The sequence below is a fragment of the Anopheles stephensi genome, chromosome 3 (genome assembly GCF_013141755.1).
Source record: "Anopheles stephensi strain Indian chromosome 3, UCI_ANSTEP_V1.0, whole genome shotgun sequence".
NCBI classification, from domain to species: domain Eukaryota; kingdom Metazoa; phylum Arthropoda; class Insecta; order Diptera; family Culicidae; genus Anopheles; species Anopheles stephensi.
The window spans coordinates 48,500,753-48,523,005 of NC_050203.1; the positions used below are offsets into that span (position 1 = coordinate 48,500,753).

Sequence of the window (22,253 nt, forward strand, 5' to 3'; positions counted from 1 at the left end):
CGGCTTCATAGCGAGCATCCCTTTTTCATCATTTAAAGCAACACGACGAAAGGATATTCGGTACGATTTTCATCTCCATTGGCTGTGTTCGCGACATCGCGAGCGTAAGGAACATTTTCTTTGAAAAATAAAAAAAAACCACTGCCTCTATCAAACCGAACAATCGTGTGAACAATTGGTTTCCTCTCTCGCGCTCACGGTTGCGATTAGGATTGAGCTTCCTACTTTGAGATGCGGGCAACGCATGGAAAAAAAAGAAAATTATTAAAAAAACGCAAGAACGCGTAACCTGATATCCGGTTACCTCGTTCTTAAATTACACACGAGCGAGCTGGTCGTACCCATTTGAATAATACGACCCCTTTTCGCGTTTGCTCGCGTACGCCGCGTAAAGGGGGAAACTGCACGCAGCGTCTGCGAAGGAATCTTTCAAACTTCTCGGGGTCATGTGCGTCAGGATCAGCCAAGCACGACTAACGCAAGACGGGTTCGTCTCGTTGGACGTCGCTTGCGATTGCGCGACCAGTTCTTATCCTTGCGCGGCTTCGGTAAAATAAATCACTAGAAAACCAGGGCGTCCGAGGGCGTCGTCAGGGGATCGGGTGTCCAGTTACCGCCTTTCCAGGTGTTGTGCGGTGCGGTAGCCGTCCTTTCCCGTGAGGAGGCCATCGAACCGCGAGCGACCTTTCGCTCCGGTGCGCGGAAGTGCACCGGTTTCGTAAGAATTCCACAGCACGAAGAACAAGGAGCCGCTCCGAGGCTCTCGGCAGCTTCCTTTCCCGGTCGTCAAACACGAACAAAGGCAGCCAGTGACGCTAATTGGCGCGTCCTAGATTTCCGGACCCAAATTATGCAATTAAATGTTCCATTCGCTCTGTGTTAGACGAGACGGTCAGGAGGACGGTCGAGACAGCTGCAGTTTTATGCACGCTTGTGCGAGCGCCCGAACATTCCGGCACTTCCGGTGTGCATCGGCGCTTGCGATGCAACCTTTTTCCATTCTCCCGGGGTGGAGGAACGGAACAAAAATGTCAGAAACTGGTCAAAATGTCAAAACAATTTTCCTCTTTTCTCCGGTGTTTTTTTATCGTCTACTGCGTTTCGCGTGCTGCGCTGGCCATCGAACCGACTTTCACCCGGGAAAGGTCTTCGCATTTGAAGAGTTTGAACTTCATTAGGTCCGAAACGGTTAGGTTAACTACATTGCATGGGAAACGGAATCCATGTTTCAGTGATCCAGGTTTGAAGAACGTTGCCCACATTTGCTCACATTTGACCGTAAGTGTAGAATAAGAGGTTAGAGGATGTCCTCGAAGGTTTCGAGGGACAATCTGTATCGCTTTTTTTCTGTATTAAAAACGATAAACTTTCCCATCGAGTGAAAATATTAATTCAAACCCCCTTCGTGACCGTTCCAACGGACTAATGCAACTGGATGCGTACCGCGAGACAATAAATAATCGACAAAATCATCGCACGATGCGGACGGTACGGTTATTAATAAATTATCGCTTTCACTATGGATCGAGCATCTGTTGAAAGACGGTTCCGGCAGGATTTGCTGGGCCTGCAGAAGAAAATCTTCCGTGTGCTATCGTCGGTGAGCTAATTGAAATTTAAATTTCACACACTTGGAGACAATTTTCTTTGGTGCACTAACAACAACGGTAGCGCACCACAATCGTTCCCGAGGATGTAAATCGATTACTTTATCTTTAAGCACCCGGGACAGTGTGTGGCCTTGGCGCGGGGAAAAGATTTAGTGCAGTTAGTTATCCCTTCTTTTTTTCGTGCGGCTCTTGTGTAGCTCACGATTCTTTGGAATATTTTTTTAGCCGCTTCCTGTCGGCTATCCTTCGCGACGCTCACCTTTCGGGCCTTTTTTCGCAGTGTGTTTTCTAACTTTCACGATAGTTTTTCCCCCGCCAGTTCCCGGGGATGGGCGCCCCAGACACGATTTATGGATGGGTAAGTTTCGCTCATAATTCACCACACATAAAAAGGGCACACGGCCGCGGCCCGGCTTTGCGTAGGGCTTTGTTTGTTTAGTTCATCTTTTTCCGAGCGAGCTTGCGCGTCTTCTCGTTGTTGTCGTCGTTCCTCAGCGCTACGCGAGACACGATCGCGCTTTTCGCCAACAGGGTCTTTTATTTATGGTTCCAGTTTTGTCCAAGACGATGGCTCACGCGACGCGAAAGAAAATGACTTTTCTATTGGGTGTCCCTCTCAGCCGCCAGATCGCCCAAAAACAATAACGGCTTCGAAGGGTCTGAGGGGTCTGCATGCGAGTGCGTATGTTTGCTAAAAGGGATAGATCGTTTTTTATTGCTTCTTCGGTTGGCATTCGGATGTCTTTAAGAAGTGATTAAAACGACGCTAGTGTGGAAATAAATTAATTTCACCCCTTCTGCTGCGCGCAGATTAGATGTTGAGGATCGCACAAACTCACACACGCGTAACCATTAATAAACGTGATAGGCATAATGTCGAGGTGCTTGAGGCCTGACACAAATGGATTTTATATTCCAGTTACGGTTTGTTTACAGATTTAACAAAGCGTATGCATTTACATGAGTACGAAGTGCACTGCAACAACACGTTCAGCCGATTTGTTTCGGTAATAATGGGATTGCGTTATTTGATAAAGTATTTTTTCATAATTCAATAAAATCGCATATTTATTGCATGTTGATATAAAAACGAATTTTGTAACTATCCTTATCGTCAGTCACGGCAATAATGCATAATAACTATCCTTCTTCCGGCCATTCCAGACTCCTAATCACTGACATTATGTTTCCCGACAATCGATTTGTGGCCTAGTGCCGGATGTGTTGCCCATTTCCTGGTGATACGTTTTCTTCGTCTTCTGCTTGTTGAATCTGTATCAATGGAATAAGATTGTCTGCAATATATTTCTTGTCTAATGCATATTTTATGCTGAAGTCGAATTCATTAACGAGGGTCAACAGAAGGTAGAATCCATAACTACAGCAAGGACATTTTGTGCTTGGGAATACATATTTTTTGTTCAACAATATAACAAGAACTGGCTGAACCTCATGTGAAATACTTATACACGTTCCCTGAAGTGCTCGTTGTTATCGCTGAAAAATACGTACATTTCTGCCGGGAATACGCGTTCTCCGCATTTAGGTTGTGTGTCGCATTCATGTACCGGTCAACAATTTAATCTTGCTTGTCCTCATCATGTTACTCGCTTGTTGTGCCTCTCGGAAGATGATAAATTACCGTCAAAGTGATAAATTTACTTTCCCCACCACAACGGCCTGCCATCACCACCACCACCATTACGATGCACAAATCAACGCTGATGGATAAGGAAACGCGGGATGTGTCACCAGCGTCCAATTGCGTACAGCGATTGGCGGCCGGCGACTAAGATGTGGTCGATTTGTTCCAGCCGCCGTGCCCCACGCTCCATTGCATCCGTCATCGATCAGCGTCCGGGGATGGTGGCGATCATTAATTAATTCTTTCAGGTGTGAACGACCACAGCGACGTGTGTTGCTGCAGCTGCATTGGGTGGGTACCTTACCTCAACAAAAATCCAACCTTAACGTGCGGTAACGTCTCGTACATGATCGAGAATTAATAATTCCGTTCCGTTTTGCTGTGCCGAAAGAAGGTTTTTGACGTACAGAACGATCGAAATGAAGCAAAAGGCGTAAAGAGAGAATATGGTTGTGATGGCCAACGATTCATACTTCATCCATCGTAGGCTCGGAAAACCCTTTTGAGCGATGAGCGATGAGTGAAGATTAACTATCGGAAAGCCTCTCGGCAGTTCCCGTAATGACGTGCGCTCATTGATGCCGCCATGCACAGCATCATAAACGCGTTGCACAAAAATTGGGAAGAATTGGTTTCTGTTCTCGCTGACGCACACCATCGAGAAACGCGCGTTGGCAAAAGATATGCTGATTTTAAAATAATAATAATTTGATTATAACATGTTTGTGTTTTATTTTTCGGTTTAAATCTGTGCCATATGATAAAACTTTTCTTTTAAGCCTGTTAGTTTGTTAAACACTCTTTTAAACGCGTGCCCTAGCAAGCAAATCACGTCGTCGCAACATCATATACGTCGAACATTCGAAGCGGTAAAGCTTCCTGTTTTCGAGGGTGTGATCGTTTTTCTGAGATTCCATCACAACCATTTAATGGTCCCGAGTTGAAGAACGGGGGGTGAAAAGATGCCATGTTCATTTAATGTGGTGCGCACTTACTACCCTCACCGTACGGGCTCGTACAGATTCCTCCGGCAAGCTGGGAGAAGGAATTCCTCAGCATGTTTTGATCTACGATCGTGTCCAACTTCAAAACGCGCTAAATCGCTAAGCTCCTTTAACGCTTCGTGATCTCTCTTTTGCTTTAATCTCTCACTTCGCTTCCTCCATTTCGACGTGCGGAGTTCGTTGTGATGATTAATCAGATACGCCAGAACTAATTCGAACAAATTACCGATCGTACAGAGCGGTACCATCAGCGGTGACCGTAGATCGAGGTCGGAGGTACCGAACATGGCGGTACCGACGCGATCGGTCATGGGCTGATTTTTCGGTTCAACCGTGTGCCGATGGTTAGCTGGAATTGCCTACTATCGACCGGTGGCTCCTTCGATCCAATTCAAATGAGCCATCCGGAACCGGTTTCGATTGATAAGGGAAACCAACCTCGTTTCGATTGCGGTACGAAATGAGCTATGGTCCGTTTAGGGTGGAGAGGTAGTTTGTCGATCGATCGACCTGGAACGGTATCTGGTGAACCCCGAAAATGCGACCTTATCTAATCCGCTAACACTTCAATCGGATCGGCGGATAACGGATACATCGGGGGCTGGTAAGGCCCGATCGATAATTATCGCAACATCAAACGGATACAGCGATTCGTAAAGGATCGATAAGTCAAACGAGTGGCCGAGAGAGGCCTGAGGTTGCTGATAAATGAGTAAAAAAAACTGCGTTTTGCTAAGTTTCGGAACTGACCTAACAAGTTTCACTAATGGAAGATATTTGAAATTTAGCCGGAGTTTAACATACAGCAAAGGCACATATTTCCTAAGTTTGTTACCCTTTCTGACTTCAACTTCAGCTCAATCCAACGCCATTCCAATCTAAGTGAATTATCTGCAAATCATGGTGGATGGATTAAGAAATGATATGAATCGTTTGAATGTCGGATCTAGACAAATCCTATACACGTTCTTGCTCCGTGGAATTTGGCAAAATTGATATTGCCTAGACAGCGTGTCTATGATGGCGGAATTAACGCGCAAGATGAAAAAAAAATCCTCTCATATTCCAAGACATATCACACAAATGGACAATGTTTTGAGCCTACACTTATTTTTCCACGCACTATGGAGAGCGTAAAAGTCCGATCAGATTGAGAATGTAAAAAATAGATCCCTCAAGAAATTCAACAACAACAAAAAAAAACCTTCCTCAAATGGTCTTTTGGGAGCATGGGTTCTTCACCCACCGTTTTCTTTCTTTCGTTAGCCGTCGTTTTCAACGCGGATTTTGGGTCAGCCCGGTTATCGATGGAGTTGTTGGAAACATGGACTTTTTAGATGTGAGCAGCATTAGGCGGAAATTTGATGGGTTAATTTACGTTATTTATTATTTCATGAAATGCCGTTCTGCTCCAGCGAGGCCAAAGGTAACACCACTGCTGCTGCTGCTGCTGCTGTTGGGCTCGAATTTTTCGTTTCGCTGTCGAGCCACCGTCTCTCGTTTTGGGACGTTTAAGAAAAGATTATTTTTTTAACCATTCAATACGCTTGCCACCTTATTCTTCAGAGTTTCTCCCTTGACCGCATTCCCGCCCAGCTCTCTCATTCGCTGCATGCGTGGTAACCTTTATTCTTAAAATTCGAGGAAGGCGTACAGAGTAAACCAAAAGAAAAATTAACCCATTAACACTGGTACCAGAACGTCTGGGTTGATTGCGAGGGAACTCGAAATAATCGTTTAATGATCAAGGATTCATGGCCTCGCTCGCTCGTTCGCCCATTTCGGAAGGCAAATGAAGATCTTCTCTCCAAGATCCAATCACCGGGAGGATGACGTTGAAAGGGAATTTCAAGCAAACCATCCCCGCTGCCGATTATTGCCGTTAAACATCAACTAAGACGGGTAATGAAGCAATATTTAGGTTAGTACGGTTGCAGTCGGAATCGTCAAAATATATAGAGCAACGTACGTTTGGACATGCTGCTCGTTCGTACGATTGTAACCTTACAGAAATAAATTAAATTTTAAGACAAACGATGGCACAAGGGCAACAGGGCACGAACAGAACAATGGACAGCGTCGAGAACACACCAGTCACCCGTTTCATCGTCGCCGGTACGAACCCGTGCTGGCAAGTTTTCCACTTGACATATGTCACACAAATACGCGCACGCGAACGCCTTGTTCTCTTTTCCTTCCGGAACCTGCATTCTTCAAGAAGAGACACTGTTCCGGTCCTGCTCTTGCCCGAGGACAAGCCTTCCATTGACCTGCAGTGTGCTGTGTGTGTGTTGCATTGGCTAGGAGCGCCTGGGAGAGTTAGAAGCGAACCAACACCGAGTCTGTCTGAGCCGGCAGAGCACGGTGGTCCATTTAGGACACGCAGGAAGACGGGCTAACCCCTAGGACAACGGAGCAAACCAACAGGAAACTACAAAGCATCGTTCTTGGTCGACTCGTCGCTATCGGCAGCATTGGCACTACTTCTTACGCGTGCTCTGGCTCTACTACCACCTGTGCTGCGCCACCTCGCCACTTAACATTCTTCTAGCTCGCCCTCCGGGCAGTGTGGAAACTGCTTTAGTAGCACACACACACATCAGGGCACAAGTTTGGGTGTGCATCAAGAACGCTTTTTGTGTGATAGTGTTCTGCCAGTGTTGCGCGCCTAAGCAATGAGTGTGGTGAGTGTTCTCGCAACACCTTCCTTTCCACACTGGCTCAAACACAAAAGTAAACGTTTTCTAGACAACTAGGCCCCAGGGAGAAGAGTGAAAAACATGTAGGAAAAGTATTAGCTACCGTGCCTGCTGCAACCCATTGCCACCGAAGACCAATTTCGAGCTAGTGTCGTTGTGCTATTGGTAGCGTAAAGTCCTGTGCACTCGAGTGGACATCAAACAGATTTTTTTAAATGTTATTTTTGTGTTTGTTGTTGTCACGCTTTAAGTTGCTGATATAAAATAAGGACGTTCGTTCGACGTGCAAACAGTCCCAATTGTAGAGATTCAGCTAGCTTAGTAGTAGTCAGCTTAAGTATGGTGTTGTGGCATTTTTTTTTAATCTATTTTTGGATATCAATATTTTGTAATGTCCGATAATTTTACATTCAATTGTTTATTTGTTTATTTATTGATATGAAGTTATCTATCAACTTAAAATTGTTGATGCTAGTATTGCGATCGACTGAGTTTTGAACGTTAAGTAACTATTAAATGTTATTTTAAGTGACTATTTTTTAGAGTCTAATTACTGTCTTGGCCTTAAGTTCTTCTTCTTCTTAAAAGTTTGTATGCTCCAGAACATCTTCTTCTTCTTCTTCTTCTTCTTCTTCTTCTTCTTCTTCTTCTTCTTCTTTGGCACTACAACCTTGAGAGGTCTCAACCTGTCATTTCTGGCTTTCTGTAACTTAATTTTATCCGTAGAAAAGTAGTCAGCTCTGCGTACGGGGAGGCGGTCTAGATGGGATCTGAACCCCGGTCCGATCCTGCAGTGTGAAGTCCGGCGCTGCTGTCGCCTCGGCCACCGGACCGCTCCAGAACATACCTGGCGTCAATAAAACCGCTGATAAGCTAATGTAGAAAAAGGCATTGAGCCGTCATTCGCTTATGTTAGAGGGATTCTAGTTCGAATGGTAGACAGCTAGTACGGTGATTGAGTGAAGTAGCAAAGACATAAGTTCATATGTCGCTCGTGTGAATTTTCTTTGAACTGATGCCAGTAAGGTTAGGTTGCTTAGTATTTTTCATGATTTGTGGGTCATCACTTGAGCTCAACATCTAAGGTCTAACGGATATAAGATCATGTAACAAAAATGACTTGGAATAGAATGGTTTGGGAAAAGATCTTTTAGACTTAATGTAAGCACTGTTAGACAATGACTTTCTACAATTAATAGTGTCTGAATAAAAAAAAATTGTCCCAAGTCGGTTCGGACAATACGTCGAAGCACGATTTTGTGGGTTCGCCCATCAGTTATTACTGCATTACTATTATATTTAAAAGAAAAAATCTAAAATATCTTAAATCATTTGACGGTCGTGGCGAGCGTAACGATATTAGGTGTTGTTGGAAGAATTCACCAAAAATTCTCCTTAATGTATCGTTTCTTGGTCAAAAAAATATCGTAATATCAGAAACACCGAACCCTGAACAATGCCCTCATGGGAGGGAAAAGTGAATTTTGTAGAAAAAGAAACAGTAACTCAACATATCTTTAACAAATTATGTAAACCATGCAAACTCCCCAGGGCAATTTCTTGAACATCACTCTCCGTTCCAATACATCGGGCTCTTGAAGTTTAAACGGTACAGTATTGTTACAGTACCGTGTTATGTGCCTCTGGTGCCCAACATTCAGCACGGAAACAAAAGAATGTGCCATGCTCTCGGTGTCCACCCTCCCACGCCCGCTCCCTTGGAACGCTTTTCAACATCTCGCTGGTCAACATAATCTAATTAGATTGGTTAGTTTAATTTTACCCTGCTGCAAACCTTCATTACCACCTTTTACCACATGCCGTCCACATAGAACCATAGAACGCACAATAGCAAGCAAATGAAAAATGCCGTCGGCAAAACACTTTTCCCAGTCCCATCCCACCTGCACCATTTTGCGCTGTTTTGCAAAACGGACAGTGAAGGCTGCTGCTGTTGCTTCTGTACGTTTCGGACAAGGGTCGTCTTTGGGGACACGATTTAGCCATCGGGCTTTTGGTAGTGGGCAGTAATTTGCAGCAAAACATTATTTTACACAGCCTTGTAGCAACACGGCGGATAAATCATTGTAGAATATTACCGCTGTGTTGTTACCGCTGCTAGTCTGCAGCATTAGTTTAAAACAATTTTAAGGAATGCTTTAAGAGTGTCCAAAAGAAATGACTGAAGTTGCTGTGGTAGAAAACATAACGACCGAGTGTTACTCTTACTAAAACTTTCAGGATTACTTTCGTATGCTAGCAACGACGTTGAAAGACTGCTGCACGCCCAGCGCTGACGGTTTAAAGTAACATCAAATACAGGCGCGCCAGTGATGCTGATAAACAGTCAATCGGGACTCGGATCGAGACATGAACAAGTCATCGATAGCGATGGTAAAAATAAACCACGCTTTTAAGCGCACAACTCCCGCGAGTGGGAACGAAACGAGCAGGAAACGTCGAACTGCTTTCCTCTCAGCCTCAGTTCTCAGCCAGAATGGAATAGTGGTGGTGGTGGTGATGGTGGCTGGGGTTGGCAAGAAGTCAATGAAACTTGGTGGAATATCGAGTTCGAGTGATGCTGATGGTCGTGGAGCAATAGATTTGACGCGCACTTCCCTGGTTGCGTCTCAAGAAGAGTGAAACAGGAAGCGGAACGCATCCGCGCGCGCACTGTTGATGGAACTTGCCGGCGTCGTCGGAGTCTTGGCAGCCAACTTCCGAGTGTTCCGGTTTTGGGTTGAAGTTTTTTTCCCTACTGCGGGCAAATGGCATGTGCTGGTGTAGGGTAGCTTGGTGTCCGTGGTGGATGTTTGATGGTGTGGAAAAATACCGCTTAGGATGTGGTTCAAGAATCAGCTGTTTAATAAGGTAATAATTTTACGAAATTGATTACTTTACATGAATTGATCTGGCTGTGTTTTATATTTAATATTTAGCGATAAATTTGAATTTGTGTATCTTATGGCATATTTTTAATCGGAAAGAAGATTCGCCACTTTCCCCTATTGAAGTTTTTTTAATTTTGTTTTTCTCATTTTTGCTGTAACATTTTCCATAAAATGTGCGTTTAGCGATTAGAAAAAAAAACCTGACAACAAGCACCAATGTTCTTAAAAAAAAAGTCTCCTGCGACATCAGATCCTTCCCCTCGGTGCCGGTGATGCCACGCTCACTTGAGCAAGGAGTAGGCACATCTAACAACGGCAACAAGACCTGGTACAAAAAGCAGCAGCATTTATATCAAAGCGGAATAAATCGTGCAAAGCAGCGCGCTGAAGAAGAAATGCCCATGCCGGAATAGGAAATCTAGAGCAGAGGACGCATCCCGACGGGGCCTTAACACCGGTCGGTACCAAATACTTGAACACCTGGAACCGATAGTGTAAGATGGAAGCCTTTGTTCTGCGCAGCCCTTGAAGGGATTCTTCCCCCTTTTTCGCGTCTCAACAATCCGCCTGCCTGCCACATCACCTGCCACCTCTCTGTGTCTCCGATTGGAGATGGTTCTTCGCCAAGTAGGCAGTAGAGAGACCTTGGGCTGTGCTGCGCCAAGGCGCAACATTCGGAAACTAGGGAAATGTTGTACGTTTTGTCTCCTTCTCCTGCTGGCCGGTGAGCTGAGGGCACCGCTTTCAAATCTAAATGATGTCCTTCGTCGCCAGGGTATCGGCCCGGCTCCAGGGCTGCCCAGAGCCTGCCAGTTCTTTATTTTGCTTTCCATCTCACTACCACTCCCTTTAAGTTTAATTATCCACGCGTTTCAGCGGCGCGCGTTTTTGTGCTACGCTTGCTAAAAGTCAGGTCGTTATTTTCCCGAAACGAGGCCCTCCTTTCATCGTACTTTAATCCTTATCTGCCTCCGCACACCGTGCGGGAAAAGCTGATGAAATTTGGCGGCCCGAAACTCGTTGCCCGTTGCGCACGTCTCCCGGCCCGCGCACGTTTTCCACTCAAAAATCGATACTCACTCAACGTAGAGAGCGACCCACCGCCGTGAATATTTTTGTCCATCAGGGCACGCTTCAAAATATTTGACATTTTCAATCAGTCCCGCCGCACCCGGGCCCTGTGCTCCGATCCTTATCCGTTGATCCACCACCGTTTTTTGATACATTTGCAAACTAAATACAGTGGTGTATTATTTATTTGCTTCTCTTTGGAGCGTCAACGTGTCCACCCCATTTAGTGTTACTACACAAGTTCAACGACGAGTCTGTGAGTGAAGTTTAATTTCCATCGCACCATTTTAATGCTACCTTGCCAACAGTTTCAAACCACCGCACCACCGCCAGTCGGTGTTTGTGTGTGTGTGCGTGTTCGGAAAACAATTCACAAACGGCAGTTTTCTCGATTTTTGGGAAACTCGGTGGCCAAAGTCTGGCCCGTGCTGGTAAATCCGGCCGGTAGTCGAAAATTACATTTCCACAACTGATGATGATGAAACGACATTTTGTTTCATCCTATAACCCCCCGTCACCACCCAAGGCCCCCTATCGTCCATAAAAAGGGAGTACCGAAAAACATGTTGCTGTTGCTGGAAAATCGGATCGGTGTGCCCGTTCACCTACACCGATAAAGTGCGTCCACCAACACTCGCACAGCTCGATGTGGACAAAACTGAGGAGACCGTTTTTGGGGACGTCCGTCCTCCCTTTCGCGCAGGGAGGATGTGTTGTGCTAGTGTTTGTGAATCCTGTTCGGCACGTTCGGCAACTTCGAGCAGGACAGATTGTTTTGCACGCAGAAGCCAACCTGTGACTACTGCTGAAACGCGTTTGTCCTGCTTCAATGCCGCAAGGAAGTTTTTTTTATGCTGCTTTGTTTCTTACTCTCTCTCTTTCTCTGTGCTGTTCAATGCTTCCTCACGGACCAGTACCAGTCGAACAAGGACGGCTGAAATTAATTTGAGGGTTTTTAGCGATTGCGCAGTAAAGTTGCCATAATTTTACCCTTCGTCCTTTTTTCTGTTGTTGTTACGCTTTTCCCTGCTGCTTTTTAGCACGTTTGCGAAGGGAAAACTGCGTCGTAGCGTAATTGGAAGAGATCTTTACTAGTCTTTGCATTCGTTTTTGCGTTCCGTCGCTTTGCTGCTGTTCGCTTCGCTGTGACGTAATGTCTGCCATTGCGAATGCTAGGAATCCCAGCGGCGTTGGAAGAGACAGCATTTTCTTTGGGCTAGCCAAAGCATTTACGGTTGAAAATTGTGTTTTGATTTATCGTTAGCAAAATATGTGGAAAACTTGGCTGTTCTGGACTAGTATCGAAATAAATCGATGATGTTCGTTCGTAGAAAAAAGATATTAATGGATTATAGATATGATCTTGGAATGTATAAAGTTTATACAAATTTAATTTATTTAACAAGTAAACGAATGTTCCATATAAGATGCTGCATCTAGATTTAGCATTTTAAATTTTGAAATTGATTGTAGTAAAAAGGAAACCTCATGGCCAAGACCTTCAAAAAGCATTCAAATGAGAATGAGAATGAATTGCGATCCACATGACACGAAAACACATGAAACCTGTTACTACTGATCGCACATGTTTCATTGTTCCGATTTGGCTTCAATTCCCTCGTAAAATGTGTTATGCATTCCCGACAAGGTCACCAAGTGTTGCCAGACGAGCGCTGAACAATGGTCTGGCCGGGGTAATCCTGCATCCTGCATCACGGCGCAAGGGAGCAACAGCGAAGGGATCGAGGTAACAGCATTAGCAGCAGCATAGAAAGTTGTTTTAAAGTCAAAGCTTTTATTGTCCTGTTAAGTGGCTCGTTGGTAGCAGCAATTCAGTTTAAACACTATTCATTACTGCCCTTTTCTATTTCTTGCGCGTCGGCTCCGTTGCGCTCTCTACGGGGTTTGTCCCCGGTCTCTTTCGCACTTGTGCGGCGTGCTCGGCTACAGTCAAACACACGCACACATACGCCGGCCCTGCCGGAGCGCAATGATGCAAAAGCACGTGAATTATCCTAAGTGACGAAAACGGGAGCACGAAACATGCTCGCATTCCCCAACACAAACACAGTGTACATCATAAAAACATTGGATGGGAAGGGGGGGAGGGGGGGATGTGTGGTGGGGGAGCTCAACAAACGAAAATGAAGGAAAGAGTCTCACTCAAACACATGCACACAGTGATGGTGGTGGCTGCATTTGAAAGAGGAAAACAAACCCCCCTGCGAAAACCGCCCCGCCCCGGTCCGACACCCGGCAGTCCTTATCATTGTCCTACGCTAACTCCCCTCCGCAAGCCCTCCTCCCTACCGACCCCCTCCCACCACGTAACACGTTGAAGGGCAGACAGTGGCAGAACGGCAGAACACAATGCGCACACAAGAGTGAAAGGCGGCGCTAGGTGGTGAGGTTTATCGACGCTAATTCCATTGTTGCATCATTCCGCTATTGATGCCAAGGACGAGTGCCAGTTTATTGACCCACCAACCGGATCCTTTCGGTCGCCGTTCCGGCCGGCCAGGATTGAAGTTCATTGAACGAGTGTAGATGAGAGGCAAGCACGAAGGCACGATGGGGGCGGCCAGTGATGAGCGAGCGGCTGGTCAAGGGGGTGCCCCAGAAGTGCGGGTGTCTGGTGCCGACGGAAGGATCGGAACAACAATAATGGCCGCCTGACCGACCGAATGCGGCTGCTTCTGATGCTGCTTTCAACTGGACAAAGTGCCGGCATAAGTGAAAGTTTTCAACTGAAAAGTTGCAAAGCATCCAACCAACGCCGTCACCCCTCGGCGCCTGCCTCGTCCAGCAAGAAATCAATGTCGAATGGAATGGGTTCGGCGATTGGGGGAAGCGAGGGATGCTAGAGGTGTGTTCGCAAAGAGTGCTTATGGAAAGCGATAAAAAAGGCTGATAAACGGGCACACGATTGTTGCAAATTTTCGCAATCGTTTCCTTTTCACTCGTTTTGTTGTACGCCGGCATGACATGGTGGCCGTTGTGCCACGTAGCACAAGTGCCCCTTTTGTTGGGCAGATAAACTTTTGCTGGGGATCGATAAATTTAAATTTCTTCATATTTCGCATCGCATATGTACAGCGGGAGCTGTATTTGCACGGTTCAACTGCGGAGCAATGTTGGAGTTGCGATGGGAAATATGTTTGGCGTTCAAATAGTGCGTTTCTTGCCGTGTTACTAATTTAGTGAGGCAGGAAAAAGGAAGGTGAAGTTCACCGTTGTCTAACAACAAGTATAATTATGTGTATAGGGCTGTTGATACAGCTCCAGCGTTCCAATTTTAGAGCAAAGTTTATTTTTATTTTATATGGGATTTGACAGATGACAGAAGCTTATGATTTAATCGTAAAGTTGATACAAACAATTTTGCTCGGAAAGCCATTAAAAAAAATAGGAACTATCGAGCTGTACCTCCAGCCTAATTCTCAACAACACTGCAACTAGAATGAAATTATAAAATATCTACAGAAACCAGGCATATCCTTTGTTGAAAACAATTACCTTAGGAAAACTAGGCATGTCTTTCGTGGTTTCCTTGACTGCTTGTTCGATACACCTAAGACCGAAGAAATCCCAGGACCATTCCTAGATGTGATAGTGGCCGTGTGGACTAACAACTCAACAACGTGGTATATTTAATGTCTTAGATACCACGCTCGAGTATACTCCCGGCTTAACGTTCACATTACAGTTGCCACTAAATTTACAGATTTTGACTAAATTTCTCCCGTTTTCCCAGTGGAAGATGTTTTATAGTTTTTTTTGCGGATTTTAGAGAATGTTTTGAAGGATCATTACTCATAAACAATTTTATTTATTTGTTAATGTGTTGTTTTATTTTTAAGTGAGCTTGTATGGAGTATGTACAATGTTTCCTTCCACAAAAGAACATTTTCCAATATCACGTCTAGTTCATTTGAGTACGAAAAAAAAAGAATCAGATTCGCAAACAACGTAACGTTTTCTTATCAGTCAATATGAGAATCTCTATGATGAAGATTCAGTATTTGCTGCTAAATCCGCATTGTTTAGATCTTGGAAAATCTTGGAAATATTCTTACTCGAAAAATTATGGATAGTACTTTACAGTATGCTCAGTGCTTGAGTATTTGTGTATTGGTCCCCTCACTCGAACCCATAATACCGATCTACAAAATATGTGTTTTGAGAAGATTTGTTTTAGAAGTCTAGTAAGCCAGATATGGCAGACATGACCTTAAAGGTTGCCCGGCCAAAAAGAAGAAGTAAAAGAATGTATGATTCTCTCAAAAAAATCTCCTAATTGTTGTCTCTCTATGATTTCCCAACGAAAGTATGAAACTTACCACGTGCAAACGCCATTAGATCCATTACGATTACGCGAAGCACAACATTCATCATGCAGCTAATCATCAAGAGCACTGGTTCATCTTTTACATTCTTCAAACTTCTCACCTCGCCCGCTGACACATTACCATCACTGGACGAAGATACATAACATGCTTCCTTTGCGCATCAAACGTCAGCTTGAAGGCGCACCGGCACAATAGACATACAAACACACACACGCGTACACAATCGCTCAGCCGTGCTTCTGTACGCAGCGGGAGTTCTAGGAATGCTCGCGTCTCGTGATGGCCACTGACAAAACCAAACGCATAGTAGCAGCAACAGCAGCAGCAGCAGCAGCAAACAGCGGTGGGCCGCCGTTGTCTAGTGTGATTAGTTTCCCGGCCCTTAACAATGCCGCGGCTGCCAGTTGGTGCCGGAATCAGGACTTCTCTTGGGAGCAACTGCTCCTGGAGAGAAACTTTTGCGTCGACGCGCAAAGAAAAGTGGGGGGCAGACAGACCGATGGCGACCTAGTTCGAACACCCGCAGTGATGTTTTGGATCAAAAGGATCGCCGTGCCTGTGGAAGGGTTTCATCCTTCACAGCCGGATGGCCCATCTTACGGGGATTTTTTTTTGTATATATATTTTTTTATCACAGCAAAGCTCTGTGAAGTAAGTGGTGAGCGGACGCGTAGAACGGGATGATGAATAGCACAGTAGTAGCTGTCATTCATCGCCCTGTCAGTAATTTAAGCTGATACGCTGTTTTAAAGGAAATTAGATAGTTTAGATGTAAAGCAGAACTCGATAACATTAGACCGAATGGGTGGGTGATTTTACCTGCTCCTTGTTGCTCCCCATAATGTACAATTACCGGACTTACATGTTAAAGCTCACCACCGCATTTAAACACTAACGTAGGTAAAGCAGCTTCATTCGTAAGCCCTTTTGATGGCATTAATATATTGCAATCCGAGAATTCATTTCAACATTTCCCACCTACCAACATTTGACGAATGCCACGCAAAGCGCGCCGCACATTCCTAGGATGGGAATGTAAATTATGCGACCAACTTTCCCCGAATGGCTCACGCACCCGATGGAAGGTTTCATGATCACTGGTGGAATTTGTCGCCCCGCCACGGTGCCCTTTCCCACGCACCTCGTCAACAGTGCCCATCGATGCCATTAGCTATTGATGGGGGAAGAATTTCGGACGAATCAAGACCCAAACTCATCGGCACTATTAACATTAGAGCACAAACATTGCATAATTTCCTCCAATAAAGGCTCTTTAATCATGCTGTCACCGGAAATGATGATGGCCACCCCGTGGACTAGTTTGCCCGCATGTCCGGCGGCTGCCCAACGTAGCGTGCCTAGGAATTTGGTGAAGGAATTCTCCGCTTTTTGCAGGCTCACGCGTGTGCTTTGTGCGAAAATGGAAGCGTAGAGAAAAAAGAAATCTGTACCACGATCCACGAAGGACGATTTGACGCTTGTGTGATGGGGATGGCAATGTCATTTCAATTTTCGATCAGTATTAGGCGGGCTATACTCATGATACAAGGGTAGCTCTATGTGGTATAATTCATTGTAAAATGGTATATTTTCTACAAGGCTAAAGTTAAAATTAAAATTTGTTTGCGAATGTTTTAATTTCCGTTTTTAATTAATTGCACCACATTACAACGCAAATTACAGTTAATATAATGTTAATAGAAAAATGTCGAGAGAATCAAACACGTGGAACCCGCCCGAATTATGGCAACAAATCATTTATATATAATGATGATCCGCGCCAGACAACCGAATCGGGACATCATGAAGGTATTGCGCAGTTTTCCGTAGACACCGTGAAATTGAATCGAAGTGAGATAGGAAAACTGCAACGGTGGTTTTGAGAACGAAGGACGCCCAGCAGACGTTCGGATTGCGTTCGTCCGATGCATTCCTGTCGAGTTTTCCGAAAAAAAAATCTCTTAACTCGCCGGACCAAAGACACTTGAACTATTTAGTTCGTGACACAGTAAAAAAGGATTTTAATAAAACATGCAACTACACCACAGTGGAATTCGAGGGCCTTTATCGATGCAGAGACTATTGACTTTGCCAATAATTCGAATAAAGAGTATTTTTCCACTTATTTCACTTACCCTTCCTTTGAACAAAGCACCGTTTATATATTTTTACAGGTGAGATGTCTTTAAAAACAAAAATCTCTTTAATACTTTATTTGTGAATCATTAAATTGTGCGATTTCCAGTGCAACAATTTTGTGGTATATCCATTGATAGCTCTGGCTTTTTTTCTACCATTTTAGGCATCGATACTAATCAAAGCAATCAAAACAAACACTAGCCAGAACTGGGAAACCTCAAGGCACCCGAGTTTGTGGTGGTACAAATAAAAACAAATTTGTTTCTCTTCCACCGTTTAGCAACTCATTTTCATATTACCGTTGCGCTTCGCGATCCATATCAACCGACACTCATTTGGGGTGGTGGTACAGACCCGATACAACCATACCACAACCACCGTAATCAAAGCCCTCTTCCACCGGTCGACAGTCGCACAGTAACTGCCACCGTACCGCACCACCAGCTCGATTATTGCCCTGAAGAAACCGGGAAAAAATACACACCGAACATTAATAAAAAAAGGGAAGAGACAGAGCACCAAAAAAACCGAGCACATCCACGATCGTTAATCACTTCCGCGCCCTCCGACAGGCGGAGGATCCCTTCGAGTGTGTAGGCCTTTCGTTGCGGTCCTTCAGGCGGCCCCTCGATATGGCACCCCGCCAACCCATCGCGACCACGAGAAAGCCCATCGGATTAGAATCCGTTACAATTATAACAATATTTCCCTTCGCACGGTGTGGTACTTATTACACCCAAAACTGAAACCGAACTGCAAAATCAAACTACTTCAGAACATGCGCCGGGCATGTTGTGCGGGAAGGAGGCCAAAACGGGGATGGCTGGGAAATTAAAGAGTGCGTCGAGCGGTCGGTTTCGTTACAAGTCCTGCTTGATTTTTTTGCGTTGCTATTGCCAGCAATACTTCATCCTTCTAAACTAGCCCTTCGGGTTTTGGGAACGCTCTCCCTACATCCCGGAAGCTCTGCTGCATTCGTCGCATCCCGATCGATTCGGCAATGCGCTTACGAGAAACGGTACCAAGTGTTCTCGTGCGCTGGGGGAACACGATAAAAAATGATTCTCTACAAACGTCCTACATTCGTTGCAGACGTCGCCTCTTCTCGGCCGGCCTTCCTTGTTCAGCACAAGCAACGGCAGCAGCAGCAGCACTCTTGGGCTGCTGATGAGAGTTGCCATCCCTTTTTTGCGGTGGCACTTCAGGCACGCTGATTGCACACCCGTAAACAACGTACGCACACGCAATGACATCGCATAAAAAACGCATTGAAATTATTCCGTCCATCAAATCTGGGTCGGGGTGTTTCGTCATGGTTTTCTGTTGCTCGTGTTATTACTGCTATTATTTTATCTACTATTTTTGGGAAATCATGCAACCTAAAACGACGCAAGTCACCGCCGGCTATGCGTGTTCGGTTGATTTTGCATGAAAATATCGATTCGTCGACGAAAAGGTCGTCAGATGATGTTACCAATGGTTCCATTCTATCGGACATTAATTGTGCATTTTTATGTTTAATTTATCCCTTAAATGTTTGCTAGAAACACAAGACGATCATTTACACTGGATTCCACGTTAGGATCTGTGTCCGGCACGGATTTTTTTAAAGACATTCCACCACTATCAAGAGGCAAACGATTTTCATCTTTCCCTTCGCATGCCTGCTTGCGTGAAAAATCCATTCAAGGATGGTTCAAGTTCAAGCAGCAAGCATGAAGTGTGTATGCCATGGTTTGCGCTCGATTCTTCGGAACCATTAGCCACGGCACGGCCGAGATGAGCGGAACGATGATTAAGCATAGAAAATGTTGCAGCTGCTTGATTGTCACGTGAGCATAATTTTTATGATGTATCCTTCGCCGGTAGGATCGGGGATGTTTTATTTCGCTCTTCGCTTTTTACACTCATGTTTTTTGTCGTTTCTTTCTTTCCTTCTACCCAGTGGACAGTATGTGGGGACTATTCTGTCGATACACACGAGGGATTTGGTGTCATGTGTTTTGTGCGGTGGCTTTGTAGTTTTGCCACTATTATCGATAATCGATTTTTATCGACTCGATAAGTCAATACATGTATGTTTTTTCGTTTCTCGTTTCGGCAGCTTTGAATAATTTATTCACATTAATTACGAGCACAAAAAAGATTTATTTAGCATGAATGCGGGTATGAAAACAACAAAATTGATGTCACACCTTTCTTCACATAAGTAAAGCATTTTAGTTAAATGCTGGTGCTGGCGAAACAAACTAAACGAATTTTTACAACAATTTTCAAATAGAAAATGTCTCATGTATAAAGAGAACCGACAATTGTCTTATGGATAAAAATAACTGATTTATACAAATATTTAACAAATATAACTAGCATATTTTTTAACAGTACAAAACAAAGGACTGTATTTACGTTTTTTCTTACTTCTTACTGTGCGTGACTCTGCTTTGATTCGCTTGTAGAATTGAGATTCTACAGCCTAGTAGAGACTGCGAAGCCATATGCAACGTTTGCTTTTTTTTTAATTCTTATTAAAATTTGTTGATTAAAAAATGTTTAAAACGATTAACAAATTTGATGTAACAAGCATTTTAAGCGATTTAAGTCTTTTTTATCGTTGCAGAACGGACTGAGGCGGTCCGGTGGCCGAGGCGACAGCAACGCCGGGCTTCACACGGCAGGACCGGGGTTCAAATCCCATAAAGATTGCCTCCCTTTACGCAGCGCTGACTATGTTGCTAAGGGTAGAATTAACTTACAGAAAGCCAAAAATGGCAGGCCGAGACCTTTAGAAGTTCAATTATTCACAGATATTTCACCCGCTTCTTAGTTGAGAGACGTTTCCTTTTCCGAAACGTGAACAAAGATCTTATCTCGGGCGTAGATGCGTTGTGTGGTGTTCCGGCATCCCAAGGCATAGTTCTGCTCCTAGCGACGATCAATAACGTAACGGAACACCTGGTCCTGATCTTAGCGAGGGTCTTATAATATCGATTGGACTCGATTGGCTTGGGACTTGGAGTCCTATCTTAATGCGTGGTCTCCTTGCCGCTCATCGCAGAGATGTCTAGGAAATTCAAACTGTACCTTGTTTCAAACTTGGAGACACTCGTTCTATTTACTGTGAAATACTGTCTAATCAATTATCATGTGAGTGTCAGGCCTATTCTTTTTCTATGTTGTATTTTTGTTAAAAAAATATGCTAAAACAAATATAGTCTAGACATCGTCTCTTTTTGCGCGCTTTGAAAACTTCAGGTTAATTCGATTATTTGAAGAGCCTCTTGTGTCCTTTATTGTACTTCCGCATAAATTACTTGAATGTGTCGTAGGTTGTTTTTAATTATCTTTCCCTAATTTTTACCCAGTTCAGACTGCATAGACCGCTCACATTAGGCGTCCATTTGCATAAATAATATAGTACAATAATTGAGATGCAAAGCGCTGCCAAGAGTGAAACACTTGTTCAACAAGATGTAATACATGTCATATTCTCACCTCAACCTCACGCTGCTTGAACAAATTCAGCTTTAGCGAGCTCGAGCTACAGGAAAACAGGTAACTGCAAAAATGTTTCCCCTTTTGACGATTTTTTTTTTCGTCCTAGCCTCAACCTCAAGATGCGAACCAGGAGCGTAATGCATACCCAAACCACAATTGATGCTTAACAACAGTGCTTCACTGGAAAGAAGTACTACCAACCCTCCTCACCTGCCGATGGCGACGACGACGACGATGTACTGCAGGGAAGAGACAGTCCTACAGAGGGTAGCGTAGGTCTCGCTTCAATCAAAGCCCTGACAAACAATGTGATCCTTAGCGCACCGAAGAAGTCATTCGGCCCACGGTGAAACTCTCCGAAATATCATTTGCACCGAAGATTATCCTTTGGAACTGGGGAACGGTGCTCTCTAACCGGGAAATAGGTTCCTGGCCGCTGCAACGCCAGTGCTCCGAAGCTCGAAGAATCACGGATCACTTTTGGCCGCTACGTGATTGAGTGTGCTGGTGGTGATTTTCTTCTTTTTTTCTCTCTATGAAGGGCGTTTGGACCACCCCACTACGCACATACACACAAGAGTCAACCACCCCCGGGCACAAAACTCCCATGAACGCATGAACACACCGATACACTCGGCTCATGGAATTGCGGTTTTTTGGAAGTTGTAGAAATCCTGTTTTAAGCGCTTCTCGGCAAATCCCCGCCCTTAGGTTGTATGTGTGTGTGTGCGATACATACATTTTTTCTTGTCTTTACGACCCGGTGGCACCTATTTGCATGGGGATTTGAAACCGACAATTCTCGGCCAATATTTGGTAGGTCCGTCCCTCACGTATTTACTTCGCTTGTCAATCGTCGGGGCAGGATGTGTGCGCTGTGCCCCTTCGGAGAACGTTCGCACTCCAGAATCGCACCCTCGGCTACTTGGTGGTTTCAGTATTATTTCGGAGTAAAGCACACTCGAACACATACTCGCACTCACCGAAGCAAATCCCGGTTTCAGATGCGAGCTACGGCAAAGTGCTGTAGTTGAGAAGGAAGCAAGCGAGCAAAAAAAAAATGCGGTACAGATAAAACAGTGCGTCCTGCGCCAATGGGTGTAAGACACGGGTCCTTCGCAAGTATACACCCTGGAGTGATCATCAACGCTCGAGTGGAGATGAAAGTTCGCTCGACATTGCTCTATGGAGTTCTTTGCTCCCTCTAACGATGACTGAGGAGCGCTAGTGAAGGTTCCTACTTTTTTTTTAAACAGCAAAGTACAGAAGTAATATCGTTCGGTAGGGCAAGCATAGAATAAAGATATGTAATTTGCATACTATAAAGTCGGGGACATATCCGAAACATAA

The 22,253-nt window shown here is 44.6% G+C and overlaps 1 long non-coding RNA gene across 2 annotated transcripts in view; it reads left to right on the forward strand.

The window, feature by feature from the left end:
* The window catches only part of LOC118512651, a 79,043-nt gene that overhangs the window by 47,497 nt on the left and 9,293 nt on the right, over positions 1 to 22,253 (forward strand). The window lies entirely within an intron of this gene.